General features: G+C 41.2%; 1 pseudogene; it reads left to right on the top strand.

Moving 5' to 3' along the window:
- The first annotated feature begins 6,950 nt into the window (after positions 1-6,950).
- LOC141250768 (uncharacterized) lies at positions 6,951-10,024 on the top strand (annotated as a pseudogene).
- Positions 10,025-10,470: the final 446 nt, after the last annotated feature.

Genomic DNA, 10,470 nt, shown 5'->3' on the forward strand with positions numbered 1-10,470 from the left:
CAATGACTTGTTGTACACTAATATATCATCAAAGTAAACTACAACAAACTTGTTAATAAGATCACGTCAAACATGATTCATTAAGCGCATGAAAGTTGAATGAGCATTTGTCAAACCAAAAGGCATGACTAGCCATTCATACAAGCCAAACTTTGTCTTGAAGGCTATTTTCCACTCATCTCCTTCCTTCATTCTTATTTGATGATAGCCACTTCGTAGATCAACCTTGTTGAATATGGAGGCACCATGTAGCTCATCGAGCATGTCATCTAGACGAGGAATGGGGTGTTTGTACTTGATAGTAACGTTTTTGATCGCTCGACAATCAAAACACATTCACCACGTGTGATCCTTCTTTGGTACCAACAAGACCGGGACGCCACATGGAGATAAGCTCACCCTCACGTAGCCCTTCTCGAGTAGCTCTTGCACTTGATGTTGTATCTCATGTGTCTCCATGGGATTGGTTTTATAGGCTAGTTGGTTAGGTAAGGTTGCTCCGGGAATTAGGTCTATTTGGTGTTCTATTCCGCGGATGGGAGGTAAACCAGCTGGAATTTCGTCCGAAAACACATCTACAAACTCGTCTAAGAGTGCATGTATGGGAGCTGGTAGGACTGTTTTGGAGTCGTCTCCAAGGAGGGCGTAGGATTGGCATAATGCCATGATGGCGTGGCTAGGGGAAGGTAGGCTGCAACATACTCCTTCTTCGAGGTCAGTAGGGTGAGGGTAGGGTGTGAGATAGGGTTCGGCCGTGGGTTTGGTAGGGCTGGAATGGTTCGGCGCTCGCTCAGTTCCCTTCCTCTTTACCTCGTCTTTCTTCTTCTTGTACGCTTCAGCCACCTGCGTAGGAGTAATAGGTTTTAAAGTAACCTTTTACCAGTCTGCAAAAACATATGTTGACTAGTAAAACCATCATGCATGAATCTTCGATCCGATTACCAAGGGCGACCTAGGAGTATATGACAAGCTTGCATATGCACTACATCACAAAGAATTGTATCCTCATAGTATCCTAGTTCAAGCTTAACATTCACTTGCCTAGTTACCCTTAGCTCACCACAATCATTCATCCAAAACAATTTATAGGGCCTAGGGTGCTGCATAGTAGTGAGTTGTAGTTTTTGAACCAATTCCGTACTAGCTATGTTACTACAACTTCATCCGTCTATGTTAAGATTACAAACTTTTTCTTTAATGAAGCACGTAGAATGGAACAAATTTTCTCTTTGATTATCCTCACATGGTTCTAAATTAGCATGGAATGTTCTCCTAGTAATTAAGGACTCTCCATGTTCATATTCTATAGGTTCCAATTTAGATTCATTAGAAGGAAAATCATCAACCATAAGCACATCATCATTATCATCTTTGTCGAATTAGGATTTATATTCACCCAAGTTGTTGATTACTAACACCCTATTGTTTGGACAATATTTCATGTAGTGTCCTCTACCTTGACATTTAAAACATACAATATCTCTAGCTTTAGGATTAGAATTAGAGACCTTACCTTTTGAGTACGTAGATATGGTGTTTTGAGAGGGTTGTGGGGCTGCGGTAGGGGATGTTGAGTGATGGGCTGGTGTAGGTCGATCCTTCTCTACCCCTTGACCATATGGAACTGAATTCCGACTTGATCCTCCATCTTGGGGATGACCTTGTTGACCCCTCCACGGCTGAGCTTGTGAGCCGCTTGCTCGAGTCTATCCTTGCGCCCTAATCTTGTAATTGTTCTCCATCTTGATTACTAGATGAACTAACTCTGTCATAGAACTATAGGGCAATAAATCAATGTTAGTGGATAAAGTAGGATTAAGGATACAAAGGTATCGAGCCATTGTGGCTTCTTCATCTTCTAGCACATTGGCTCGGGCCATGGCTATTCGCATTGCGTTGTACGCTTCTTCTACTCCCATGGATCCTTGCTGCAGATTTTCGAGGCGTTGTCGAAGGGCTCGGTTATGATGAGGAGGAACAAATCGGGACAACAGTAGGGCACCAGTTTGGGCCTACATTTGGACCGGTGGATCAAGGTAGCGTTGTCTCTCCTTTGCGACCATATCCCACCATACTAACGCGTAACCATTGAACTCGATGACAACAAGTTGAACCTTCTTGTCCTCGGGGAAATTGTGGCAGCTCCATATTTGTTCTATCTTCGTCTCCCACTCCATATAGGCATCCACATCACTTTCCTTCAAAAGGGCTGGAATTTTGATCTTGATCTTGCCTACGCCATCCTGTTAGGTTCTCGGTGTCTAAATTGGCCTCGCCTTTGTTGAACTGGTTGCCATTGATCATCATCGTTTTCTTGATCCTGAAATTCATGTTCATACAAATTACAATGAAAAGGACGGTTAGGAGGAAGCTCATATTTGCGTCGACGCGGGGCCTCGATGGAAGGTAGTCCTCGGCATCTACATTCATAGGGGCTGCACGAGTGGTGTTAGGGTGCCCTCGATAGGGCTTCTCTCGAAAGGGAGAGTGATGGCCAACAACTTCATGGGGTGCCTTGCCTAGTTGTGCATGCCGTAACAACTCTTCTTGAGTCTCAAGTGGTTGACGATTGGCAGGAGCATCATTGGACCCCTCGCCTCGCTCCATTATGGCTGGTGGAGGTGTAGGTGTCTTTGATTCCCAAGAATTGAAATAGTTAGTGAGCTCATCAACATTATTGGCGACCCGTACTTGGTGAAAGTGTTGCGTCCTTAGGGGTTTCATTACCAGTTTCTGCCATAATCAACACTAAAACAAACACGTAATTGAATGAGGGTTAGGATAATAATGCTCGCGTGCTTATCACTCAACAAATAGTGTGTACAAGTAGACGTGGCACTTGTTGATCCAGCCAATATTCTCACGTGAAACCGTGAATGTGATCAACCAAAACAACCTCAAATGCACCTCCAGTGTTTATAGTATAGTCAATGTAGTCACAAATCAATAAGCTAATTCAATTGGAAAGTAAATCAGTCCCCTTCACTCATATTGCATGAATTGTAATATGCAACAATGTATTTACCTATGAATTTAGGTGGAAGATGGGAGATTACCTCAAGTAGTGACTCGGATTGGATCGACCATGATGTTCACGCCTAGATTAACCCAACAAATGTGTAAGGGCTGTATAATGTGTAGGATTAGGGCCGAAGTCTGCATGCTGCTTATGGATGTGAGGATGCGTAGGTGCGCGCGATGAGGCGCTAAGGTGGCTAGTGGTGCGCGCGGAACTTGGGGAAAGTACGCACATGGGCTAGGGTTTACCAAAGGAGGCACGACAGCAGGTGAGTAGGGCGCACACGCTAGGGTTTTTTCAAGAGAGGTAGGAGTGCGCGGCAGCTATGGTTTAGCAATGGTAGACACGAGTATGGAAGCAACGCAAGCAAGAGCCGTGAACCTGCGCGGGGATTTTGTGAACCTTGTGCCTTTTTTATTTGATTTTTTTGGCACATTAATTTCTTTTTGTTTTTGAATTATCGAAATTGAAAAACAAGATTACAAAACAAATGCTAAAAGAAATCAGATTTAACAAATTTTCAAACAATTAGAACGTGTGAGATGTGGAGAGTTGGTTGAGATTTTCTTTCTATTCCACACGTCCAAATTGGGGGGCAATTTTGCCACTTGTGATTATCTTCTTCTTCTTGCTCTTTAACGTCTCTTCAAACTTCAATCAATGGACGAATAAGGTCGAATTTTATGAATTTGGATGAGGCTTCAAGGGAGGATGGGAAAGGCGTTCAAATGTAAGGTGTAGGCCTAATCTAGACGTGCTACTAGCCTCTCCTATGATGCAATTCAAGCCAAAACCAGTCGGTTCTATCCATGCACACAAATCTCACTCAAAGCTTCAATTAAGAACAATATTCATACAATTTGGACCTCTAGATCGAGCACAACATCACCCTTTGCTCTGATACCAATTTGGTATGGGGATGAGCCCGTTTTGACTGATCTAGGTGAAGTTCTCAAGAACAATTAAAAAATTTAAGAGTGGGAAGGAATTGAAATGAAGATAATAGAGATAAGGTGAAACTAAGAGATCTAATAGACAAACCCGGATTGCTCAAGGTCTCCGAATGATCCGATGCAGACGTTGAGGAGGCTTGTGTCTTCCACAATCACCAAGCTTCAAAGAACTTGACAAAGGCAATAAAACCAAGCTAATCAAGAACACAATAGGATGAGACCTGTCTACGTCAATGGGAGTTTTGGAACTGCCAAAAGAACGTTCTACTTTCATTCAAGAAGTATGAATTACAAATGCAGAGAATCAACCTTTTAAGTGGTAGTGAACCGGCCCCTAAAAACACGTAAACCCATAGAAAACCAGCTTCTAAAAGAGCCTGGAACTGGTTTTAAAAACAAAGCAAACAACACAACAAATCAACATTGTTTAGGAATATTCGTCAATAAATTGACACTTCTTGCACGTGCACTTTCGCTGTCTTCATGTACTTTCTCCTTAGGTAGGAATGAGTCAATGAGCTGCACCATGTCATCAAGCATCTTCTTAGACCTTTAACGAGTGATGGCTCCGTCAATTGAGTGTAGGGGTTGTGGTGAGGATGATCCTTCATCACTTGATCTTGCTTATAATAACATATCAGGTCAAATTCTCGAGTTTTTGGCATCATTTAATGATTTGATTATGCTGAACCTCTCCTTTAATGATCTTCAAGGTTTGGTGCCAAACAATGGAATGTTCACAAATGCAAGTGCAAATTTCCTCCAATGAAATAGTAGGCTTTGTGGACGAATACTTCAATTCCACTTTTTCGAATGCAGAAGCTCTCATGTCGACAGGAAAAACATGACATTGTCACTCAAATTGAAGATTACCATTCCCAGTGTTGCAGGGCTTGTAATTATAGGTCTAATTTTATGTGTTCGTGGAGTAGTAAAAATGAAGCGAAGACAAACTAAACATGGAGTCATTGTCGCAAAACCAGATCACCATGCTTTGCAATTTGTGTCGTATGGTGATATCCATAGAGCCAGTAATAGCTTCTCTATGGAAAACATGATTGGGATGGGAAGCTTTGGGCAAGTGTATAGAGAAATTCTTCATGAAGGACGACTTCGTCGCAATTAAAGTGCTAAAATTCGATCGTCTCCGTGCTGCCAAAGTTTTGTGACCGAGTGTGAAGCTTTGAGGAATATTAGGCACAAGAATCTTGTTAAGCTGATCACCGTTTGCTCAAGTGTCGATTACCAAGGGAATGAGTTCGTGGTCCTGATTTACGAGTTCATGTCCAATGGGAGCTTACAAGAGTGGTTGCATCCAATTGGTATGAAGAAGGAGAAAACGATACCAAGAAAGTTGAGTCTTGTTAAGAGACTAGGTATTACCATTGACGTTGCTTCCATATTGGAATATGTCCACCATGAAGTAGGAACTCCCTTAGTTCATTGTGACATCAAGACAAGCAACATACTTCTTGATACTGACTTTTCGGGCTGTTTTGCCGACTTTGGCCTCGCTAAATTCCTTGTGGGTCGTGGTCTCGACCAAGCTTCAAGCTCGACTGGAGTTAGAGGAACCGTTGGATATGCTCCACCAGGCAATGTGCGATGCATTTTGGTACTAGTATTTAGGGCGGCTTTACTTATTGTTACCTTCATTTGAAATTTATTACGTCCATGATACTTGATAGTAATGAATTTTCATGAAAGTGTGTTTAAAGTCTGACAAGCCACTATGTACGGGGTCGTGTAGCGTACATGCAGATTACATCCACAATCAAGGATCTAAAAAATGCTAGGCAATGAAGGAGGACATGCTTTGGCTGATTAAACATAACTTGGATCCATGATTCTATATGATCAAATTATTTCCCAAATCGTTATTATTTATGACTATGTTAGGATAAGATTTTTCTATTTTTATTGTAAGTCTTATTATATTTAAAAAACACAAACTTGCTATTGTTATATGAAATTATTACTTCAAACAAAATATTAGACTTTATTATATTAAAGATGTTAGGTGGGTGCTAGGTGGTTAAGAGCAGACTTACGACCTAGGCAAAATTATTAGAACACATGTATATAGTGGAAAATTATTCTCTCAACCTCTAATATCTTCTCAACGCCCCCTTACATTGTAACAAGTGGGCAAACGAATCAACCCATATCACAATATCATGACGAAGTCATATTAAAATACAAGTTGATGAGGTTCCATCTTAAAATTAATATATAATAATAAGAGAAGTAATCTATGTATTTATATAGTGGACTCTTAAATTTCTATACGAGCCTATTCTAAATGAAGTGTTAAGGGTTGACCTATTAATAACAATTGACGGAATCTTTAAGCAAGTTTCCATGAAACGCGTGTTGGGCCTGGACCAGCCACGTTGGGCGTTAACAAGTCGGGCTTCCCGAACAACCCACAATCTATGTTAGACCGCAACAGACGCGCTGCCCAGTACGCATACAAACCCTAGAAAAGCCCAACACCGGATGGCTTGTTCCCCAAGAAAAACAGGGAGGGTCCACTGCCTCATGAGTATATATAGCGTAAGGGAGCGTGGCAGACAATCTCTCTGTCTTTTTACCATTTTTAGCAAAGCAAGTACGATCCAACAATATCTTACTGACACATTGTAGATTCTTTCCTTTCAGATAAAATGAATGTAGCCGACCAACATCTCTCCAACACAAGATCTGATTACTCTTCCCCTTAACCCTTCTTTCTCCTTAATCCTCATTAAACCCTCACAGATAAATTACTAAATTAAACTTCAAAGAGCAAATCCAGGGTACAAAACACCCTAGACTTGGCTTTGCAGGTAGAAGGAAGGCCAAATTCTGGCGGTTTTACTCGACATCTCCATCAACGCCATCTTAGAGTGGTTCCCATCCTCAGATCTTCCTGAGAAGAACATCTAAACACCTGCCCGAGGCCGCGTGTTATGCCCGGACGACTTTTGGTATAAACACTGGCGTTGTACTACTTTTTAATTCGCAACAATCAATTCAGTGGACCTATTCCAGTTTCATTGTCCAATGCTTCAAATTTACAATTCCTTCAGTTACAGTCAAACAAGTTTGAAGGGAAGGTACCTTCTACACAAAATCTACAAGGTTTGGTGTTTTTTGGGATTTATAAAAACTAGTTAGGTAGTGGGGTTAGAGTCCAAGATGACCTGAGCTTCATATGCTCTTTAACTAATGCTACTTCCTTGACGGGATTGCAAGTGCACGGTAATATGCGTCACCAATCTTTCATCCCAACTACAATGGTTTACAATGGACAACAATTACATTCATGGAAGCATCCCACAAGAAATCGACAATCTTAAAGGATTGCAAATTCTATCGATTTCAAACAACTCGTTCACCGGTATCATCCCACCAACTATAGGAAATCTAGGGAACCTTATCTTTCTATACCTAGACCACAACAATTTGTTGGGTCTCATCCCTTTCTCTTTTGGAAAATTGTCAAAATTGTTGGGGCTTGACTTGTCTTTTAATAGCCTTGAGGGCGCAATCCCCTTAAGTCTACAAAGCTGCACATTTTTGCAAACTCTGGACCTTTCTAACAACAAGCTGAATGGATCCATCCCCACTCAAATTCTCCATATGCCATCTTTGTCACTCTATTTTATGCTTTTTCACAATCAACTTAGTGGCCGCCTTCCGGAAGAGGTAGGAAAGTTGACGAACCTTTACATGTTTGATGTATCCGTAAATAGGTTATCTGGTGAACTTCCCGATAGCCTTGGAGAGTGTACAAGTACGGAGTTCCTTGGTTTGTATTTGAACAGCTTCCAAGGATCCATTCCTTCATCTTCGGGCACAATGAGAGGTCTACAAGTCCTTGATCTTTCTTATAACAACCTATCAGGTCAAATTCCCGAGCTTTTGACATCATTTAAAGATCTGATTATACTGAACCTCTCCTTCAATGATCTTCAAGGTTTGGTACCAAAAATAGAGTTTTCACAAATGCAAGTGCAACTTCCCTCCAAGGAAATAGTAGGCTTTGTGGAGGAATACCTCAATTCCACTTGTCTGAATGCAGAAGCTCTCATGTCGACAAGAAAAACAGGACATTGTCACTCAAATTGAAGATTATTATTACCACTGTTGCAGGGCTTGTAGTTGTACTTGTAGGTCTAATTTTATGTGTTCGTGGAATAGTAAGAATGAAGCGAAGAAAAACTAAAGATGGAGTCATTGTCGCACAATCAGATCACCATGCTTTGCAATTTGTGTCGTATGGTGATATCCATAGAGCCACTAATAGCTTCTCTAAGGAAAACATGATTGGGATGGGAAGCTTTGGGCAAGTATATAGAGGAATTCTTCATGAAGGAGGAGAAGTTGTCGCAATTAAGGTGCTAAAACTCGATCGTCTCGGTGCTGCCAAGAGTTTTGTTACCGAGTGTGAAGCTTTGAGGAATATTAGGCACAAGAATCTTGTTAAGTTGATCACCGTTTGCTCAAGTGTCGATTACCAAGGGAATGAGTTCAAGGCCCTGATTTACGAGTTCATGTCCAATGGGAGCTTACAAGAGTGGTTGCATCCAATTACTGTGAAGGAGGAGAATACGATACCAGGAAAGTTGAGTCTTGTTAAGAGATTAGGTATTGCCATTGACGTTGCTTCCGTATTGGAATACGTAGTTCATTGTGACATCAAGACAAGCAACATACTTCTTGATAGTGAATTTTCAGGCCATCTTGCCGACTTTGGCCTCGCTAAATTTCTTGTTGGTCGTGGTCTCGACCAACCTTCAAGCTCGGGTGGAGTTAGAGGAACCGTTGGCTATGCTCCACCAGGTAACGTGTGATGCATAATGATACTAGTATTTAGGGCTGCTTTACTTATACGCTACGTCCATGATATCTTCTTATGAAAGTCTGATAAAAGTCTGACATTCCAGTAAATATGGGGTCGTGTAGCGTATATGTAGATTACATCTACAATCAAGTTTCTTAAAAATGCTAGGGTTAGTAAGGGTAAGCATAGGCGAATTAAACATAACATTGGAGCCATGATACTATATGACCGAAATGTTACCAAATATGTATAGAGGGCTGATCGGGTGCGGATTGTTTTTCGGTGCGGACTGTGCGGACTGTTGTAGTGCACCAGTGTATTACTGAATAGTGCACCAGTGCACTACTACAAAGTGCACCAGTGTACTACCGTAGAGTGCACCTGGTAGTGCACTACTGAAGAGTGCACCAGAGCACAATTGGAGGTGTACCTTAGTACACCGAGGAGTGCACCTCAGTACACCCAGTAGTGCACCAGTGATCTACTGAGAAGTGCACCTTAGTACACCGAGATGTGTACCAGTAGTGCACCAGTAAGTACACTCCCCCGTAGTGTACTGCCAGGTGCACGCTACAGTAGTGCACTACCAGGTGCACTCTACAGTAGTGCACTGGTGCACTTTCTAGTAATGCAGTGGTGTAATTTCCAGTAATATCCTGGTGCACTTTAATAGTCTGCACCGGAAAATCACTCCGCATCAGAAACGTTCTCTATTATTATTTATGAAATTATGTTAGGATAACATATCAGTAACATTTCAGTCATAAGTATCATGAATCTAACCTTAAAATTATTCTCTCAACCTCTAACATATTCTCACACGCACCCTTAAATGATAATTGATGGACAAATAAGTCAACCGAAATACAAACTATGTCTTGAGTACGACCATACAAGTTCATTAGATTTTGTTTTTAAATCTAGGCAATAAGAGGAAGAGTAATATATATCTTTATATAGTGAACTACAATGCTTCTAAATTTATATACGAGCCTATTAAAGTCTCAAGGGTTGACCAGTTGACAACATTCGTCTTCAAACAATTGACGAAATCTGTAAGCAAGTTTCTATGACACATGTGTATAAAAAAAAAGGTTTCTATGTCAGATGTATCTTACCCTTGAAGTGCTTTATGCATGCAGAGTATGGAATAGGAAACGAGGTGTCAATAGAGGGTGACATATACAGCTATGGTACTGTCTTGCTGGTGTTAGTAAAGCTGAGGTAGCTTAACTATATTTCTTAGTTTTGGTAAGATCAAACTTAGACATTTTATTTGGAATTCAAAGTGTGTGAAGAGTTCAAGGTAGCTTGAGGGTAGCTTGAAGTGATTTGAAGGTCGCTTAAAGCATTGGAGACAATAATGTTCAGCGAGACCAGGCGAGCTGAATTAATCAAGCTGGAAGGAGTCTAACTGGAAAGACGACGTTAAAAGACAAAAGAAAAAGCTTTCTACACAAGTGACGCGCACGGAAGGCTGACAACAAAGAAGCACGTGGTAAATGTGTTCTTGATTTAGTGCAAGTAGCACAGAAAGTTTCAGCACGCGTCAGAAACGGTTAAAGCTGGCTTCTTACGTGGCAAGAAGACATTGGGCAGAACAAGAGTGATTCTGAACGGCCCAACGGAAGCTTCTTGACAGCCAATAGGGAATTAGCACGTGATGAATT

The sequence above is a fragment of the Phyllobates terribilis genome, unplaced genomic scaffold (genome assembly GCF_046119375.1).
Source record: "Phyllobates terribilis strain yellow unplaced genomic scaffold, ASM4611937v1 Scaffold_6112__1_contigs__length_46828, whole genome shotgun sequence".
Taxonomy (NCBI): Eukaryota; Metazoa; Chordata; class Amphibia; order Anura; family Dendrobatidae; genus Phyllobates; species Phyllobates terribilis.